This window comes from Azolla caroliniana, unplaced genomic scaffold (assembly GCF_043228905.1).
Source record: "Azolla caroliniana isolate FFs.n. ecotype wild unplaced genomic scaffold, voAzoCaro1.0.p SCAF_15, whole genome shotgun sequence".
In the NCBI taxonomy this organism is placed as follows: Eukaryota; Viridiplantae; Streptophyta; class Polypodiopsida; order Salviniales; family Salviniaceae; genus Azolla; species Azolla caroliniana.
This window is the reverse complement of record NW_028230450.1, coordinates 14,649,771-14,671,076: the sequence shown is the minus strand read 5'-3', so window position 1 is coordinate 14,671,076 and position 21,306 is coordinate 14,649,771. Positions and strand designations below refer to the sequence as shown.

The window sequence follows — 21,306 nt, the reverse complement described above, 5'->3', positions numbered from 1 at the left end:
TAGTTCACCACTGTATGATCACTGTTTCAAGATGGAGAATTGGCCCCTAGTAGAAGTTGCTTGATTGGTTTCCCAACCAGACTAGATAGTCCCCCACTACATTTTTGGCTCACATATTATATTGGTCTGTACCACCCTGGATCATAAAATTGCAGTAACATGATGCTGATTGGGATTTTGGTTGAGCCCACAAAGATGTCCATGCTTGGGTTCTTGTTCCTCTTCTTTCCATTTGAACAGGGTCAGGTGCAGTATTCTATGCAACAGCATGGCCATATCCACCAAATAACAGGACATCCTGCTATGCAGTGTGGCCATATCCACCAGATAATGAAATATTCTACTGTGCTAGTGGATTTTTCCAAGGAACACTGAGAGTTCCTTGGCATTCGAATTTAAATCATGAGTGCAAGACTCATCAGTGATTCTCTGCATCTTTTTAAGCATAAAACTAACTGTTTGAGATGTTCCATCATTACACCAAATACTTGCATTAAATTCGGAATGTGTCAAATATTTCTGTGATTCACTGGAATGTATGGCATCCGATGATCCAACATCCCTGATTTAGCCAGGAAACAGGATTTGAGTATATATATCTATTGGAGTCATGTAGAAAACTATAGATGTAGTGGCATGCCACTCTGTCCAAAATCATAGCTGAGCAATGTATTGGAAGCAGTCAATTATTCTTGACCATGAAGCTTTCTTGGACTAGGTTATGAGCCCTACACACAGTAGTTCGTTCAATAATTACTTTGTTGGATTGGTACTTATATCTTCCTTATGTGGATATTGGACTACTAAAACTTTGGATCGAGCGCCTTAATCTTCTTCGACAACCTTGTAACCTCCAACAAAATGGATGAGTTCTTTTCGTTGTGACATTGGTAGTTTTTTTGGAATTCTAACAATCACTGTTCTTCATTGGATACAATGTTGATTTCCTCTATTTCTAACTTGGAGTTTAGGCAACTAGTTGGAGGTGCCCTTGTTGCAATTATAATGGGTGAGTGTCTTCACTCAATGTTATGGTTCCAGTCTGATTGGTCATACTGTCAGAATCCTATCTCTTCGTCTAGCTTTGCTAGTTATTTGGCCTTGATGTGCTTGATTAAGTGGCTTGCATAATAACACACTTCCTGGCCTTAATTTCCTTTGTTCCTCAGTCTCTTCTTATCATGCCATAGTACATGATTACCAAGAAATCAATTGTGTGCATGATTGTTCCCAATCAGTGTAAAAATGTGTTCAAATAATATACACTATTTAGGTTATTTGCCTTGTAGGATAGGGTTGAGCCATCATGCCTTCACAATAGTTCATCAAATACAACCATGGAGTGGCCTACCGTGTGGCGTTGAATTGTAAAATTTCATTGCATGTTTGTGGGATGTCTCCTTTGGAACTATTGTAATCATCGGATTTCGTCACTGCAAAACAGTATTGAATTCCAATACAAAAACAGAAGTATCCAATGATCCAGTTGTATAGGACAAGAATCTCTTATATCTTATGATCAGAATCAGATCACAACTTGGGAAGGCGAACTTTGACTAAGATTGGCAAGCTTGTAAAAGCTGATTTTACCCTCCATGATCCATCCATAACGCATGTATCCCTCTTTGATGATGATGGATGGCAGGCCATTCATGAGTATCTATAATACACACGTGACCCATCTATGAGATATTCATGAAACAATGCATTAAATAAAAATAAAACAAAGAGTTGTCTTGCAAACATAAACCTCTTCTAGATATTCTTTTTGTAATTTTTTATTTTCTCAAAAAATAATTTTAAACAGGTGTACAAGGTTTACAGGTTGTACAGGTGTACGAGTCTTGTGTTGAATAGCCAGAGTTTTGTATGAAGAGCGTTCGTAATGAAAAGAGATAGAGACAAGCACAAACAAGAGATCGAGATAGTGTATGATTCAAGAGATAATGTATGATAAAAACAAGTTTTATTATATTGAGAATACAAGATTTTACTCAAGTTACAATGCTCGACCACAAAGGTGATACTTTATATTTGTCAAACTTCGACTCGAACCCTTGACTTCAATTTTGAAAGATGGGAAAACTTCGGAGATGAGCTATTTTGATTTGTTGTCAACAATGATTGATTGTTTGGTGTTAGCCATCTTAATGGTTTGCACTTTGTACCTTAATATACAAGGTTATGAGTTCAAGGTTCACAAATGTCACTTGATATGGTATTTGAGTTTGTTTTTATATCGTGAAGCTATTGCTTCACACACCATCATGGTGAGGATTAGTGGGTTAATGCCTTATTATTGGCAAGACAATGAAAGTGATGGTTGGTCAGTCTTGAGTTAGTGTAAGGAGTAATGCTAGTACTAAACCAACTACATACCTAATTATAGAATGAACAATGTACCACATCAATGCAAAACCACCTAATTATAGGAGTGGTCGGCCTTACGGTTTGGCAAGTGTGGGTATCTAGGTGCAAGGAGACTTTCGCAGGTAAGCGAACCCCATTGGTTGAGAATTTAATGATGATTTGGTTTAATCTTATTTCTACGTTACGAGGAGAGTTTGAAAGTCTTCAAGGGCCCTTTGACACAAGTGAAGAAGCTAGAGCTCGGTTCCTTTTGAAATGGAGTGGTTTGTCGATGCTACAGTTAGTGGATGGTAAAGCGAAATGGAATTATCAACCACCACGGTGGCTGTTCCCTTTGAGTGTACCTAACATCTAGATGGTTGCTGCCATGAGAAGTGAATGGAGGATGTCTATGCTGAATTTGGGTTGTATGAGGCTCACATGGAGAGTATGCATTTTGTTAATGCTATGCGTATCGAATGATGTGGTGTTTTGGAGTTGTTTTTGTTGTTTCCTCTACACATGTTTTCTTTTGACATGCAAGATGGCTTGTAAGATATGAGTTGTAAATTATCCTATGTACATTGCCATAACTAATGGAAGTAGTGTTTTTTTTGGAAAATAAAAATAAAATAAAATAAAAATATAGAATAAAATAGTGTAAGGAGCATTACTAAAACTAAACGAACTATGTACCTAATTGTAGAATGAACAATGTATTACATCAATACAAAACCACCTTGTTACCTTCCTCTTTGAAGGCCACACCTTCGATTCCTAACCGGAATCGGACCAAAGGATTGTGGTACGTGGTGGTTGAAATTGCTTTTACGAAACAGGATGGCACCCTACAGATTACGTAAGAGAAAGCCTTGGCTTATATATACACGATAGGGAGAGATAGATTACTTAACAATTATTAAAAGCGAATAGTAACACAACATAGACCCAACATTGTTTAGATTACGGAATGAGAAATGATTACAGTTACACGGTTATCTGCTAGAATGTATCAGATACACTGTAGTATGATTAATTACGTAATAACCTCAGACTTCTCTCCTATATCTCTCCTCCCCCTCTTTTCCTTCGATCTGTTGCTTCTTATATATATGTTCCTTGGCGCGCTCCTTCTCCTTCCACGTTTACAACTGTGTTTATTTTGGCTGCTTCTGATTGCTTTTGGTTGTTTTACCTACTCTTACCTAATACCTATTACTTTTCACATATGATACTATTTGGCCCACGGACAACACTTGGCACGCTCGTGGGACAATGCCTTCGCACGTCAAATCCAACAAATCAAAATTTCCCAAAAAACCTTGTTGAAAATTAATTATAGTTAATCCTTAGTCAAAATGTGGAGGAATTCCCTCTGTCTGGTTTGGTTTTGCGGTTTTGTCCTTCGGAATGGTCGTAGGGTCGGGTTGTGGTGCGCTAGTGTTTTCGGCCAAAATGTCTGTTGCATGCTCCTTTTTGTTGTCGCTCGGGGATCTCGGGGAGGTTGGGGTGTGGTTGTATGGCTTTATCGGTCGATCTTCGACTGCGGTAGGCTGTTTTGGGGCATTATCGGTTAAGGCTTGCTCTGTTTCGATCATCAACAACATTTGGTCATTGTTGAATTCCTCAAGGAGGGTGTCGATGGCTTTGGTGTGGGCATCGACTAGGGCATGAAAATCCTCGGCGAGGTCTTCTCAGATCATTTGTATACTATTGTCGTCCATCTTGTAGAAGCCTTTACCTTCCTTCCTTCGGTTTTCGGTGTCCGTCCATAGGACTTGCAATTGGGTTGCTTGAGCCGACCATTGCTTCCAACCTACAGCTAGTGTTTCCTCGACCTTTCTATTTAATATCTGCCGTTGCTTCATGACTAACGCATTGATGTGTTCCTCTCGTGTGTCGTACACTGTTTGAAGAGCCAACGTCTCGTGCTTGGCTTTTTCTATGTCGAGCCATAATTTTGCCGTAAGAATTTCACAAGATGTATTCACTGCATTGACCCTTGCTGTTGATTCCTCCGTTACTCTATTGATTCGTTGGCTGAATTGTGTTTGAGCCTCCTCTAGTTCTTTTATGTGTTGTTCGTGCGTTTGCTCGTGTTCGTGGATACTATCCATTTGGTGTTTGTAGAGTTCATCAAATAACCGGATGTGCTCGTTTTCGGCATCTTCCTATTTTTGCAAAAATTGACTCGAGTGTACCTGCATTTCCACGAGTTCTTTGTTCAGTGAAGCGATTTGTGCGGCCGCAATGTCCTGTATGGACGTAATAGAGTTGGCCACATTTTCTTCTGTCTCCTTGACCTTAGCCGTTTGTTCTTGTAGCGCCTTCGTAAGTTCGGCTTCCTTGTGCATGGCTTGCTCCTTGCTTTTGACTGCCCCTGCTTGTGCATGCTTGTAGCATTCTTTCGCTTTTTTTGCAATGGTTTTGTTCACGACGATCTCTTCTTCGTATTGGTGAATAGTTTTGCCAATATCTTCGTTGGTTTGCACGGTCGTTGTCGCTAGAGCGGTAGGGCATGGTATGATCGGCCGTGTCGGTTTGTTTGCACGTACCGGGATGGTCCGTTTGTGTCACCGTGCTGGTCTGTTCGGGCCGATGTGGTAAGTCCATCTGCGTTGATTAGTCATTGGAGGTAGAAAGAGGGGGCAGTAGAGGGGGCAGTGGTGGCTGATCCCGTGTTCGAAGCTGTTGCTCTAATTCGGCCCGTTGTGCTTCAGAGGCCTGCCATAGGTTTGTGGCAGCCTTTGCTTGCTTGCTTGCTTCTTTGTTACAAGTAGCCATGTCTTTGGTGGCATGCGTCACTCTGTCCAGTTCCTGGTATACTTCGACCAACGCTGTGTTGAGCTCTGGAAGCTCAATGCGTGTTCGTCGTGTCTTTGTTGCCCGTTTGCGTCCAACCTTCCGTAGTTTCAGCTCATCATCTAAAGCCGAAGGCTCTCTCTATGACCTGCTGCTCTGCATGTTCTTGGGCCATGCGGGTCACAACAACTATTTGGAGATGGGCCAAAAAGTTGATGAGCTCGTATACCGTGCCGTGTTGCAAAAGTGCTCTGAGTTCGAATCCTTCACCTAGCAGATCGCGAAAGGTTAATACTTCATCCTCCGAAAAATGTGATTGCTAACCCTGCTCAATAGGTCTGTTGGGATCCAGCGTGCTGGGTGTCACGATCGTGGCAGCTTCCTTCGGGATGAGGACCAATTGTTTGTTGGCATCCAACATTCCATCCTTGCTCTGCGTGGTGCTGCTAATGTTGGTGCGGTGGCGTTTTGCGGCCAGATTAGGTTCTAGTGATGCGTTATTTGTGCGCTCCTATTGTCATTCAATCTCCACTAATCGTGGGACCTCTAGAACAGACTTTGGCTGTTAGGCCTGTTTGGTTGGTTTCGAGGGTGGTGTCGGGTGGGGTGAGGGTATTGCCTGTGCCATCTTATCACGACCGTGTATAGTGATATTGTCCCCGTCTTCAGTGTTTTGCTCGTCTTGAGTTGTGGAGAGGAATTGGTTATCTTCATCTTGCCACTCTTCATGCGACAACTGCAACGTTCGTTGTCGTTTAGCACTAGGGGGTTGAGCAAGAAGCGCCAATGTTTGTCGTGGCGGCTATGCTCGGGTACAACACGACAATGTATTAGCATGGGTAAAAATCGTTTCCCCGATTGAAAAGAAGCGATGGCTGCTCGGACACCTTCCCCGGTGATGATCCCCCAATCGATTGCTCCGCCGCGGTAAGCCGTAATAATTAATCATGTTTTTTTATTCGGCATGCCGTAGGGGATTGTGTGGATGCAGGTGTACTCGAGGAGGAAATGGGCTAGGTTCCCAAAGAACTCATTGGGACCTCCATGCATGCGATGAGCTTTTCCCGAAAGAGAATATTCTCCGAAATGCTGCTCCAAGATGTGTTGAGGCGACACTTCGATATTGTGTTCACCTCCCCTGTGCAGATGAAGCAGATGAAGCGCTAGTCGGATCATGGTGTTGGAGATGGCGTGAGGGTGGATCCTTCTGGCGATGGCCTGAGCTTCTGGGTGGGGATGTGCATCGTGGAAGTTTAGATATCCTGAGAGGCCGTGTTTGGACATCCAGATGTAGAGTTCTCTGGATACTTCGAGCGGCATGGTGAGGGCTGGAGAGTCAAGTAGATAGGGAGAAGGCTATGGAGATGGAGAACGAGAGAAAGCTTGGTTAGAGAGAGGAGGCGAGTGCTAGCAGTTCTCCGCAGAAGGAGTGAAAGCTTGAAAGTTCTTGCAAGTGTGGTGGCTCTGGCTATTGGTGATGTTTTTGTGTGTGTACCTCGGTTCTCGAGATGTGCCCTTGTGCCCTAGATTCAGAATCTTGCCTGCCATGCTGGGAGTTAAGGGCCACACGTCATGTGAACCGTTTGTACTTACTTTTCTTGAACATTGTACCTTGTCTTTAAATAGTGAGTGGGTTTTTTTTCTTTTTTCATAATAATACTGTACATGTACACGGTATGTAAGGTTGTTACTGTAATCGAGCCTTGATGCCCTCAGAATCTTTCGTTCCACCTACCATGGGTTGGTCGCAATCGTGTCGTTGGTTGGTAAATGGGTTAGGTGGTGTCGTTCCACTGTACGGTTTCGTCTAGCCGTGCTCCAATTGAGCCAGACTGGTAATTCGTTGTTCTCCGAGTTCGAGCAATTGGACCAGACGCTGGTGTGTGGATTTTGATTCTGATAATCGTTCGGCTATATGTACTCGCAAGTTGGGTACCTGGAATTCAATGGGCATTACGGTTTCTAATCCAAAAGCTAGCCGAAAAGGCGTTGAGTTGATATTGGTTTTAAAGGTCATGCGATAAGCCCATAAAGCACTGTGTAATTTATTGTCGCAATCCGTGCGATTCTCATTGATGACTTTCTTAAGAATGGTCTGAAGGGTTTTATTTGTTGATTCAGCAAGACCATTAGCTTCGGGGTAGTACGGGGTTCTTTTCTTATGTACAACGTCATAGTGGGAGGATAATTCGCGGATGATTCGATTGACGAAGTGTCCTCCATGATCACTTACGAGCTCGATTGGACAACCGAAATGGCACCATAAATTTTTGTGAATGAATTTTGCGGTTGATGTTGCCGTGTTATCTCGAAGCGTTTTTGCTTCAACCCATTTCGTACATTAATCGGTTGCTACTAGTATATATTTGTTTCCGGTATGTGTGGCGGGAGGTTTAAAAGGGCCTACGAAATCCAAGCCCCATTTTTGGAATGGTTCCAAGGGAAGGATCGGCTGGTGCGGCACGTGGTCACACTCATCTGGTTGTCCCATTCGTTGATAGAGATCACACTGTTTACAAAATTCGTGAGCATCCTTTTTCGTGGTCGGCCACCAGAGCCCACTCTACCAGATTTTCCAGGTTGTGGCGTCGCCTGCAGAATGCCCGCCGGCGATTCCGTTGTGAGCTTCCCGAAGTATGGCATCTTTCTCGAATTGTCGAACTACGCGCCTCCAGATGCCATTCAAGGCTTTGTGATACAGTGTATTCAATGTGAATAAACAGAAATTACGGCTTCAGACTACTAACCGTTTCCGAGCGTCAAGTGGGAGGTGGTTCGGGGGAAGTCCCGTACTTAGGAATTGTGTCATTTCAGTGATCCAGGCGTCGTTAGGATCAGACTCCATGGGTGCGGTGTCGATGGAAAATAGGGTAGGGTTCGTTAAGTCACCGTATTCCTAGTCCGACGGTTCTCCCGTTTCCAAACGGCTAAGATAGTCAACAATGGCGTGTTGAACTCGTGGTTGGTGTTGAATCTCGAAATCAAACTACTGAAGGAGCATCATCCATCGTGCTAATTGACCAGCAGAGCTTGCTTATTGACAAGGTAAAGTAGTGCCGAATGATCTACGTGGAATGTGAATTTTCGGCCGAGTAGATCATGCCGAAATTTCGTAATGCTATATATCATGCCGAGTGCTTCTCGTTTCGTGGTGGAGTAATTCCTTTCTGCTATCGAGAGTCGGCGGATGGTGTAGTAGACTGGGTGATACCAATTGGGTGGGGTTTTCTGCATTAAAGCACTACCGATCGCGATATTGGATGCGTCCACGAATACGTGAAAGGGCTCCGTCCAATCCGGGGGCTGGACTACTGGGGCTTGGGACAACATAACTTTTAGTGATTGGTATGCCATGTCTTCTCGTTCAGTCCATCGAAAAGGCATCATATGGATTGTTGCATGTAAAGGTGTTGGGAAATCGGTCTTTCCGGATGGGATCTGGTGATGAATAAAGAGAACCTAGTAAGAACCGGAAGAGATCCGGAAACCGGATCGGTGGACCCGGTGAGAATCGGAAGAGAAGACAAATAATATGTCATGAATAAGCCCATTGAGGCTATATTTGTAAATAGCCCTAAGTTCATATAACTATAAATTAGGGCAATCACTTTAGGTAGGTGATTGTGTTGTCATATTGTTGTAACTGTTGTATAGAGAGAGAGACAGAGAGAGAGGGAAAGATATACAAAGCGATAATCTGTTGTAACCGCCATTGTGCGAAGAAACAGACTCGAGGTCGTTGCCTTCGAGTCTTTGATTGTACCCCTTCTCTTAATAGTGATAGTTCAGAGTCTATGAGCTCCCGTGGTTTTTCCCTATTACGGTTTTCCACGTAAACATCTTGTGTCATTTTCTTGTGTACTCTCCAATTCCCATTTCTGTGTTTGATTCTTATAGAAGTGATTTACTACTCAGTTGTGGCCGAGCGATATTCCGTGCATTTCTCTTCAAACTAGTATCGGATCCAAAGAAAAAAACAGAAGATGGAAGAATCTTACGGCGGCATGTTCAAGCTCACCGGCTCCAACTACTCAATGTGGAAGTCGAAGATGAGGGACATGTTTGTGGTTAAAAATCTTTCGTTGCCGGTTCAGTTCGAGGACAAGAGACCGGATAAGATCGACGCCACGGTGTGGGAGGTGATGCACATGAAGACGACGGTATACATCCGGTGTTTCATTGACATGAACCTGTACAACAACTTCAATGAAGAGAGCAAGGCCTATGAACTCTGGGAGAAGATCAACATCATGTTCCAGAACAAGAATGCTGTTAATCGGGTTTTGGTATTTTGGAAGCTAGTGAGGCTCCGATACCAAGATGGCTCTAGTATGGCGGAGCACATGAATGCCTTCCAGGGGCTGATACACCAAGCAACCTCGTTGGAAGTACCTCTCGCCGATGAGGTACCTGCTCTACTTCGGCTCGATTCCCTTCCGGATAGTTGGGAGACGTTAGTTGTCACGTTGGGCAAAGCTGAGCCGGAACGAAAACAACTATCCCTAGCAAGAGTCAAGTCGAGCTTGCTAGATGAGGAGGCGTGTCGAAAAGGAAGTGATTTCCGACGCCAAAGCTCTCCTTACCGAATCGGAACGTGGAAGACAAAGGAATTGAAGTCCCCAGAACCGGGAAAAGTCGGGGACACGGTCAAAGTCAAGGGGGAGGTCCACTTGCTTCTATTGCAGCAAGCCGGGGCACTTCCAGAAGAACTGTCGGCATTTCCAGAAAGACAAGGGAACCAACAAAACCGATTTGAAGAAGTCACCAAACCGAAACGGTTTGGATAAGCGAGGCCCAGACCGGAAGGGAGCGACGGCGATCACAGCAAGTGAAGAAGAACTAATGCTCATCATTGAGGAGAGTGAGTTGAACCTTGCCGTCGATGAGACAACGTGGGTTGTCGATTCCGGAGCGTCGTTCCATCTTACCCGGACCGGAAATGCTTCTCATCCTACACAGTCGGTGAGCACAACTGTGTCCGAATGGGGAATGAAGGGACATACCAAATTATCGACATAGGAGATGTGCTGTTGACGACATCAACCGGATGCAAGTTGCTGCTGAAGGATGTCCGACACGTTCCGGAGGTTCGATTGAACATGATATCAGCCGACTGGCTAGATGATGAAGGCTACACAGGTAGCATCCGGAACGGTGTCATGAAGTTTTGCAAAGGGAGCTTAATAGTGGCTCGAGCCCGGAAGGTGAACACACTATACTTGATGAATGCTCGGATATGCCGGGAAGAAGTGAACGTAGCATCCGACACTACCAGTGAGCTATGGCACAAAAGACTGTGTCACATGAGTGAGAAGGGGATGAAGAGGCTTGCCGAAGACAACCTCATTCCAGTGAAGGACGTGCAACTTGAGAAGTGCATCGACTGCTTGGCCAACAAGTAAAACTGCACCTCCTTCCGATCAAGACCACCAATATACCGATGTGTGTCAAGTAGACACGAAGTTACATGCTGGATCGCAGTACTTCATGATGTTCATTGATGACCACAGTCAGAAGCTGTGGGTCTCACCGTTGAAGACGAAGGACCAAGTGTTATCCGTCTTCAAGGAAACTGAAAGCGGTTGGAGCAGATAACGAAGGTGAATATGGGGGGCAATTCGAGGAGTACTGCCGGTCGAAGAGAATTCGACTCGAATTCACCATGCTGAAGACGCCAGAACTAAATGGGTTGGCCGAAAGGATGAGCCGGACCATAATGGAGAGAGTCCAGAGCATGCTCGCACATGCCAAGCTACCCAAGACGTTTTGGGCTGAGCGCTGACGACAACAACCTATGTGATAAACAGATCACCCTCAATACCCTTGAACGGAGACTCACCGCAGAAAGTATGGACCAGTAAGGATGTGTCTTACCGGCATCTGAAGGTGTTCCGGTGTCTCGCATACGTGCATGTGGCGAAGGACAAGAGAGAAAAGCTAGATCCGAAGTTTGGAACATGCATATTCCTTCGATACGGCGATGATGAGTTCGGTTACCAGGTGTGGGATATGGTCGAAAGAAAGGTGTTTCGAAGTTGGGACATAGTCTTCAGGGAAGACAGGACCATTGCCGACTGGGAGTCGGAGAAGAAGGTAACGAACTCCGGATCATCCATTGAAAACTGGCTTGAGGACAAAAGGATATACCCGGTTGAAAACCGGATGTTAGCCGGTAATGGGATGACACTCGACGAATTGGCCGGATACGGACAGGAAACCGAACCGACCGAAGAAGAAGAAGAAGAAGACATTGGAACTGGACAAGATCCCGAATCGGATGAGGATGAGGAGCAAACGGAGGAACCGGCAGTCAGAAACCAAGGACGGAGATATCCTCTCCAGGAGAGAAGAGCCCCCTGAAGATTTCCGGATGCAGAGCATGTGTTGCTAACCGATGAGGGGGAGCCGGAAAGCTTTGAAGAAGCAAGGGGAGACACCCACAACCGCAAGTGGTTGAGTGCCATGCAGTATGAGATGGATTCCCTGCATGAGAACCACACATACGAATTGGTGGAGTTGCCGAAAGGAAAGAGGGCACTCCGGAACAAGTGGGTGTACAAGGTAAAACCGGGAGACGTCGGAAATCCATCAAGCTATAAGGCCTGAATCGTAGTGAAGGGCTTCCAACAGAAGAAAGGAGTGGACTTCGATGAGATCTTTGCCCCGGTAGTAAAGATGACATCCATCAGGACGGTATTGGGCATACGACAAGCATGGACCTCGACGTAGAGCAACTGGACGTCAAGACGACATTCCTACACGGAGACCTCGAAGAAGAGATCTACATGCATCAACCGGAAGGATTTGTGAAGAAAAGGAAGGAGCACCTAGTGTGTCGGCTGAACAAGAGCTTATATGGACGGAAGCAAGCTCTTCGGCAATGGTACTGGAAGTTTGACTCCTTCATGACCGATCAAGGGTACCACAAGACGCAGGCTGATCACTGCGTGTTTGTGAAGAAATTTGATGGAGGAGATTTCCTGATATTACTCCTGTACGTGGACGACATGTTGATTGTCGGACGAGACCAAGTCACGATACGGATGCTAAAGAAGGCCCTTAACTGGACCTTCTCAATGAAAGACTTGGGTCCGGCAAGACAGATACTGGGGATGCACATCATCCGGGACCTGTCGAAGAAGCAATTGTGACTGTCACAAGAAAAGTATGTGACAAAGGTGCTTCAGTGGTTTAACATGTTAGAAGCAAAACCGGTCGGATCGACACTCCTGGAAAATTGCAGATTATTCGGTAAGCAAAGCCCGAAGACAAAGGCAGAGAACGCGGATATAATGAAGATTCCATATGCCTCTACGGTCGGGAGCTTGATGTACGCAATGGTGTGTACTCAACCGGATATTGGATACGTAGTCGGAGTGGTGAGTCGGTTCATGAACAACCCCAGAAAAGAGCACTGGAATGCGGTAAAATGGATACTCTGGTACTTGAAGGGAACTTCGAGTATGTGCCTCTGATTCGGCTCCGGTAAACCCCTCATGGAAGGCTTTACCGGTTCGGATATGTCGGCTGATGTGGACACCAGTCAGTCAACTTCCGGATATGTCATGACCTATGCAGGGGGAGTTGTTTCGTAGCAGTCGAGGCTGCAGAAGACGGTTGCATTGTCAATGACAGCTGTGGAAGCCGACAAGGAAATATTATGGATGAAGGACTTCATCAGAGAGCTAGGGATCCGGCAAGAGGAATATCGGCTCTACTATGACAATCAAAGTGCCATCCACCTTGCAAAGAACGCGCATACCATTCTAGAACGAAGCACATCCAACACAGGTACCACTAGATCCGAGAGCGAGTTGAAGATCGAGAGTTTGTGCTAACGAAGATCCACATGGAGGAGAACGGGTCTGATATGCTGACCAAGGTGCTGACACTCGAAAAGTTGGACACATGCCGGAAGCGGATCAGACTTACAAGTCATCCCATACCGGAGTGAAGGGGGAGATTGTTGGGAAATCGGTCTCTCCGGATGGGATATGGTGATGAATAAAGAGAACCCGGTGAGAACTGGAAGAGATCCGGAAACCGGATCTGACCTAGTGAGAACCGGAAGAGAAGACAAATAATATGTCTTGAATAAGCCCATTGAGGCTATATTTGTAAATAGCCCTAAGTTCATATAACTATAAATATGACTTACGGAAATCACTTTAGGTAGGTGATTGTGTTGTTGTCATATTGTTGTAACTGTTGTCCAGAGAGAGAGAGAGAGAGAGAGAGAGAGAGAGAAAGAGATACAGAGCGATACTCTGTTGTAACTGCCACTGTGCAAAGAAACAGAGCTCGAGGTCGTTGCCTCCGAGTCTCTGATTGTACCCCTTCTCTTCATAGTGATAGTTCGGAGTCTCTGAGCTCTTGTGGTTTTTTCCTATTAGGGTTTTCCACGTAAACATCTTGTGTCATTTTCTTGTGTACTCTCCACTTCCCATTTTTGTGTTTGATTCTTATAGAAGTGATTTACTACTCGGTTGAGGCCGAGCGATATTCTGTGCATTTCTCTTCAAAAGGGGTCGTGGAATCAGCAAGGTATCAAAGCATACGACTATGCCACCATATTTGGCCCAGATATCGGCTGGGTGCTTTGGCTGTAGTGGGGGCCGGGGCATTCAAGATGGCTTGCACCTTGTCTGGGTCCATAGCGATACCCTCTTTACTAACAATATGACCTAGTAAAGCTCCGCTTGTCACTTGGAAAGCACATTTGGCCGGATTGAGGCTGAGTCATGCATGCCGACATCTCTTGAGGCATAATTGTAATTGCGCAAGGTGTTCCACGTGTTGTCCATAAATAGCAAAATCATCAAGGAAGACTTGCATAAAGTCTGGAATGAAGTCCTCGAAGATTTCGGAGATTATGCGTCGAAATGTGGCAGGGGCTGTTTTCAAGTCGAACATCATAACCACGGCCACGAATACACCCCATTCTGTTCTGAAGGCTGTTTTCTCCTGATCATCCGGGTGCATGCGAATTTGATTATAGCCACTGAAACCGTCGAGGAAGTTATAACAATCGTGGCCGGGCACCGTATCGAGGATGTTGTCGGTGAATGGAAGTGGGAAGGCATCCGTGTTGTGACGGCATTTTCCGGTAATCCACACAAATCCGGATTTGTCCATTCTTTTTCGGGACAACCACAATAGGACTTAGGCATGTGGCCCTTTTTACCAGCCGGATGAATCCTACGCGTAGTAGTTTATCGATTTCGTCTTTTACTTTCGTCGTATAGTTGGAATTCATACGGTATCGTCGTTGTTGAATTGGTCATGCGCCCGTTTGAAGGTGTATCTGGTGTTGGTAGTACTGAGGATCTAAGCCTTTCATGTCGTTGTAGGACCACTCGAACACGTCCCGATACTCCGTAAGCAATCCTATTAAGGCCGATTTGTTGCTAGTTTCCATGTCTTTCGCAATTTTTACGGTACGTGGCTCGGAAGGTGAGCCGAGGTTGACCTCTTCTAAGGTGGAGGCTTTTACATGCTACAATACTGCTAATTCGCGGTCAAGTGCGTCACAGGCTTGTAGAAGTTCTTTTATTGACGCCTGGTCGGGTTCGTGGGGAACTTCGTGATCAATGGTGTTGGCTACGTAGGGTTCAACGGCTGAAAGGACTATCGTTGGGTGCTCATCCAGGAACGAGTTCATCTCGCCGTCCACAAGACCATCTAACAAATGGACTCCTTTGGCGTATAAAGGGTTGTTGTCAGGAGGAGTCGGGGTCTGTGCTTCCTTGATTTTTTAAAATTTCATTGATTGCCTTTATGAAATTTAGGCATTTCTCGGCCTTGTCGTACTCTCGGCCGTTTCACGGCTGTGTCGTGCTCTCGATTGTTTCTCTGCAGTGGCCGGTTCTGTTTGAGCGGTTGTTCAACTAGCCGACTCTCAGTTTGGCCGTGTTTTTCAGCCACTTGCCGGACTTTGGCTGTCTCGCTGCTGTTTCTCGGTCCTCTCGTTGTCCGGTCTTGGCTACATCTTGGTTATTTGTCGGACGTGTCGTACTCTCATCTTCTCGGCCGTGCTCAACTCTAGGCCATCACTCGGTTGGTTTGGGTTTATTTGTGGCCATTTCTGTGTTTGGTTGACTATTGCATGCCGGTCGTCTTCGTCCAACAGTTGCCAAACCATCTGTCGGGCCAACCCTATTTGGTCGGTTGTCTCGGCCGAACTCCCTAGCTGTCTCAGTTGGCTCGAGCTCTTCTCATCTGCTTTCCAGGCCGTCTCTCTGCCAACACTTGCTCGGTCGGCACTCGGATTACATTTATGTTTTGTTCTCTTTCTCTTTTCCTTCCTCATATTCTTTTCATATTTGTAAGGGATAAATCTTTGAACATCATTTTTCGTGAATTGGAAAAGAACAAAATACTTCCTCTTCACGACTTCCACGTCTCCATTGCGATTCACTCCCATGACTGTGTCTAGCTTCTTTTTGAAAGCCTCCATGTTTAACTTGGAGATCCACAGTAAAGAGAGAAGAAGGCTAAAGATGCACACATATAAACATAGACAGACACCTAGAGACGTATAGAGCTAAACACATAGAGACGAACTCTGGGGTGGCTAGGGTTTTTTGGCAGAGAGAGTAAGTAACGAAAGGGGGAGGAGGTTGAAAGGCCATGTCCATCAGGCCTCAGATACATAAGAAATAAAAGAAAGAGAAATCGCCATTGCCATCACAAATTGGCTCTCAATAGAGAGTCCATACACACCACTTTTTAACACAACGACACAAACACGCAGTGAAGGAGAGAGAGAGACATTAGTGATGGAGAAGGAGAAGGAGAGAGACTTCTTCTCAAGGGGGGGTAGGCCGTAGGGCGTGCCATGTGTTTATGGGTGGGGGGTGGAGCCAAGATCAGCTCCACCCCCCTCCCAAGGGGGTTCGAATGTGAGAAAGAAGAGAGGGAGAGATGCAGAGAGTGAGATAGATAGATACATAGATTATATTATCGTCTTCGGAGGTCAAATATGACCTATGAGACTATTACATTTCACGTGATACGTGTGAAAGTGAGTAGTGACTCTCGATGTTCAAGAACTTTACCAATGAATGTTGAAATCGAGAGTGCACATTGTGGTTGTGAGAGGAATTCATGCAAAGATTGGGCTCGATCGAAGAGATGTGGAAAGCATGGTCGAATATGATCAAAGGCAGAGCATTGTATCAAAGTGTGATACTCAGACTCGCGAACTTGTTTAGGGCAAAGTGTGCATAGCCGACCAGTCTCATCACTTGTACCCCAACGCCCTGTTTCACATCGCAATGCATGTGAGCTAAGTCGCATGGAAGCAATAGTTCGAATGGCAGATAACGGTATGGGATCTAACATGTATGGATGTGTACGATTTCCCCGTTCCGTAAAGAATATGGTTTTGTAGTTAGGTGCAACATGTGTAGTATAATGTGTGAAGCGTGAGCCTCCACATTTGTCCCATGTCATGATACATTGGCGTTGCAAAAATGCCTCATTTACAGAGGAATCTAATGATGCATCATGAAGCAAGTTTCTCACATCCCATCTACCAAACCATTTTTCTATATCTTGCATCCAAACGGAACACAAAATTTTGCTTTTATGCGTCTTTTGGATTTTTTTGCTTGCTTCCCACGCAATTCTAGGAAGTCGATATGAGGGGCTTTTTTGAACCTTAAGCATGTATTTAACAACCCTTTCCATGGCCATAATCTCAATGGGAAGTGATCCCGTCTCAAGGAGGAGGAGGGTGTAGGGCGTTTGTTTCTTAACTTGTAGAAACTTGGTAAGAAAATGCTTTTGGACATTTTCAAACTCTTTCCACATAGATTTAAGGATACTACCGCCCCATACTTCCACCCCATAGAGAAGAACCGGTGTCACCAAAGTGTCGAAAAGATATTTCTTGAGGACCCAACACTTAATATCTCCAAGATTGCATGTGTTCTCAAATGCATAGTATGCTCGCTTGCCCGCCTCTAAGTAGCGTGTAGCACATTCATTCCATCTATGATTTGAAGGAACTTCAAGGCCAAGATATTTGAAGCTTTCCACACATTCAAGTGGCTCATTGTTCTACATAATGCATGGTTTATCTCTTTTTTGGCTCTTCACAAGCATAATCTTTGTTTTAGAGCTATTGACACTTAATTTAGTATGCATGCAAATTTTTTCCAATGCCTTCATAAGCTTTTGTGCATCTCCTAAAGTATTTGCAAAAAGCACTACATCATCTGCATATAGCAAAAGCATAATCACAACATTCCCAATGGCAACTTCTTCAAAACATTCTTCCTTTGCAAACTTGGTAACCATTTCTTCCAATTCATCAATGCATAGACCAAATAGTGTTGGTGAGAGTGGGCATCCTTGCTTAACACCAATAGTGCTTTTGAAATTTTTTGAAAGTTTATCTCTCATGCGCACACAACATATAACCTTCTCATAAATTCGAGAAATTGCAAGCATATATTCACTTGGCACCTCAAGTTCTTCCATTCACCTCCAAAGATGCTCACGAGGTACCATATCAAAAGCTTTCTTGAAAGTCTACAAAGCAACAATATAAACCTTTACCTCTAAGGCGACTTTCCTCCATTAATACTCGAAGGGTGATAAGGTGATCAATGGTGATATGGTGTTTCCGAAAGCCAGCTTGTCCATAAGCCCTCTTACCACTTTTTTCACCCCATACACTTATCTTTGATTCCATTATACATCCAAATAGTTTTGCCATTAATGAGCCAACCATGATGGTTCGATAGTTGTTTACATTATTTATATCTCCACCTTTATGTAAAGGTTTGATCCAATTTGTAGTCCAATCGTACGACATACCATGTTGCAATGCATCATTAAACATATCGCTTATCCATATATGTGCTTCCTTTCCCGTCCATTTGAGCATTTCAGCCTTTATACATTGAAGATCGCATGCCTTTCGAGAGGCCAATTTCTTAAGTCCTATGCATATATCTTCAAGTGTAAAGAAAGGAGGCATATGTGAAAGAGAACCATAACACATCATCTTTCCAGCAAGAGATAACTCATATAAATTCTTACAATGCATAGATAAGTCGTGAAGAGTTAAGTCACCATAACTCTCAACACGTTTCCCCTTTAGATTTCCCCAAAATTTAGCACATGCATGTGCTTTCTCTTGCGTTTGGATAAATTGTTGAGTAACTTCCCATATTCTTCTCTTTCTTTGAATAAGCCTTTTATACTCATGCAAATGCTTTTGGTAATTCTCTTTATCCTTAACTACATCCAAAACCATAAGGCACTTTCGAGCTTCACAACATTCTTTATCAAACCATTTTTTCCTAAGTTTCTTGGTGCATTTCCAAGATGTGTGGTTGGTCGAAAAACATTTGTTTGTACATGAGAGAATGACTTTCTTGAAAGCTTCCCATTTGCATTCTAGTGTAGCACCATGTTGTATCTTTGTCATTTGTAACATATCCTGAACCATCTTGGAATACATGGGTGCTTGCTTAAGGTTCATGCTCAAGTGTGGTTGTTTATTCTCTTCAATAGCCTTCTCACAATCAAACCTATGCATACATTTGAGATCAATACATAAAGGCCTATGATCGGATTCTGGTGTCCATTCACCAAGTGAGAATTTATGTATACGATCCAAAATACCTTCGGAAAGTAGCACATAGTCAATCACACTATTTCCGTTGTGTTTTCTACATGTAAAACCATTAGTTTTGGGCCATAAGGAAATACCATTTGCAATAAGCAATCCGGTACTATTGCACATTTGTAGGAGTAACTTCCCAAATTGGTCCGGATCTTTTTCATTGCTAGAGAAGAACATAGCCTATGAGCTCTATCTAGAGATTATATTGATATGTGATTAGTAATCTTGATTAATATTTAATCACTCATTGATCTTGCTTAATAGTCTCTTCTATAACACATTATCAGCACGATTAACCTCTACCATAGCAATTAATTATTCTCTTATACAAATCTACCTTATTGTTACCATTAACATGACTTCTCATACTCTACAAATAGAGAAATGCTTATTCCCGCCACTTGCGTATGATGGGTACAATTATATGACTTGCATGGTTCATCTCGAAGGCCATCTCACGGCGAAAGATCTCCTTCATATGATAAGTGATCATTTTAATGATGCAAAGAACTCAAATACTAGGAAGATGGGAGCGGAAGCGTTCATCTTCATCCATCATCACCTTGATGTAAGCCTTTAGAATCAATACTTCTCCATCAAGAATCCATCAACTCTTTGGAAGCAACTCAAAGACCGCTTTTGTCACAGACATGACAACAGTCATGTCAAGATTTGAACTCTTGACCTCTTGACATACGTAGTCAAGTGTTGTGTTCTAACAAACACATCCAAATATATGGTCATGTTATGTATATCTTAATAGATTATTAGTAGATTATCTATTTCAAGTTCTAGGAGTTTTTAGAAAGTTCTAAAATATTCTCTTGAATATTCTCCAAAATATTCTAATGCATGTACTTCGACTCACAGTATAAATACTTGTAACCTCCTTGGTCCTTTTCAAGGGATTCAACACCATCATAGACACATCAATCTAGTATTCTTGTTTAGCCCCATCTTCTCTCCTTGATTTACATCTTTGTCTTTATGCTCTTGTATGGTTCCTTGTGTCTTAAGTTCCTCATCTCATCGCTCCCAACTTCCCGAGTTTCTAGCCTCATCACGTCGAGTTCCACGTTCGTAACCTTCTCGATCATAGCCTTGTCATAGTCTAGCGTTGGTGTGTCCGTGACAATTTGAATCCCTTCCAAATAGAAGCATTACCCGTCTTCGTCATCGCCCTTGCTTCTAGAGTTACCATCATCACCGTCATTGGTTCTAGAGTTACCATCATCAACATCCCTATCTCCTAGTTTCTTCTCATCATCATCTCTATCTCTACAGTTATTATCATCTTCCACATCCCAATCTTTGCTTTTTTTATCATTGTCATCCTTCTCCTTGTGTTTCCTACTGTTTTCATCTCTATCTATGTGTTTCTTATTATCTTCGTCACTTTCTTTGCGTTTCCTATCACCTTCATCCCTATCTTTGTGTTTTCTATCATCCATTGTATATGTGTCTTTGTGTTTCTTCAGAACCTCAACATCTCGATCTCTATGTTTCTTATCCTCTTCATCTCTTTCTCCGCTTCCATCATTGCCATAGTCAAAGTTGTTGCTTCCAAAGTCGCTTCGTCAACGTCATTGCCTTCATTGCTTCGTCTTCAACATCATCATCTCCAACCCTCTTGTTGTCGTTATCAACACTACTTTGCCTAATTGGCATTGTCATCAAGTGTTCCAGTTCCGGGTGAGGACCGTGCAAGGTCGCTCACATTCATTGGTGTTCGTGTCTCCGGTGAGGACCACACATGGTCACTCACGCCCTTTGATGTTTGCATCTCCAGTGAGGACCGTACATGGTCGCTCACGCCTATTGGTGTTCATGTCTCCGGTGAGGAACGCACATGGTTGCACTATCACGAACACACCAACCCTAGACTACGATGGAGCACAAATGATGAGGCTACGCCCGACGGACGAACTTGGAGCTAGATGTGACGAGGCTAGGAACTCTAGATGTTGTCAGTGACATGAGAGAATGAAGACAAAGATGAATATCAAGGAGACAATATGAGGCGAAACTAGATTGATGTGTCAATGACAAGCGTTGAATCCCTTGAAAGGGACGAAGATGGTGACAAGTATTTATACTCTAAGTTGAAGTACATGCACTAGAATATTTTGAAGAATATTCTAGAACCTTCTAGAACCTTGGAATTTTCTAGATGTTTGGAGAGTATATCTAGATCATGTACATCTTATACAATGATATGTAGATCAAATATATCTTATACAATGCTCATATCAAGATGGTTGAGCATGATGTATTGTTGATGTGAGGTTGCAAGTTCAATCCTTATTAATTATATATTTTATGTCATTGTATCGTGACAACATTGATCATCAACGAACTGTTCTCAGCCCCAACACTTTGCATGAATGGAATCAATTTCGTTTTCAAGATTTCAAGATAGTTGCTGAATATAATTGCTCACTATTTGGTATCATTTCTAAACTTAAATTTTTCGATCATGACGACCTTGTTCAAGAGGCGAATCTAATCAACAAAAC

The 21,306-nt window shown here is 43.7% G+C and overlaps 1 protein-coding gene across 1 annotated transcript in view; it reads right to left on the bottom strand.

Moving 5' to 3' along the window:
• LOC147854736 (uncharacterized) overlaps window positions 1-21,306 on the bottom strand; it is a 53,893-nt gene that overhangs the window by 7,196 nt on the left and 25,391 nt on the right. The window lies entirely within an intron of this gene.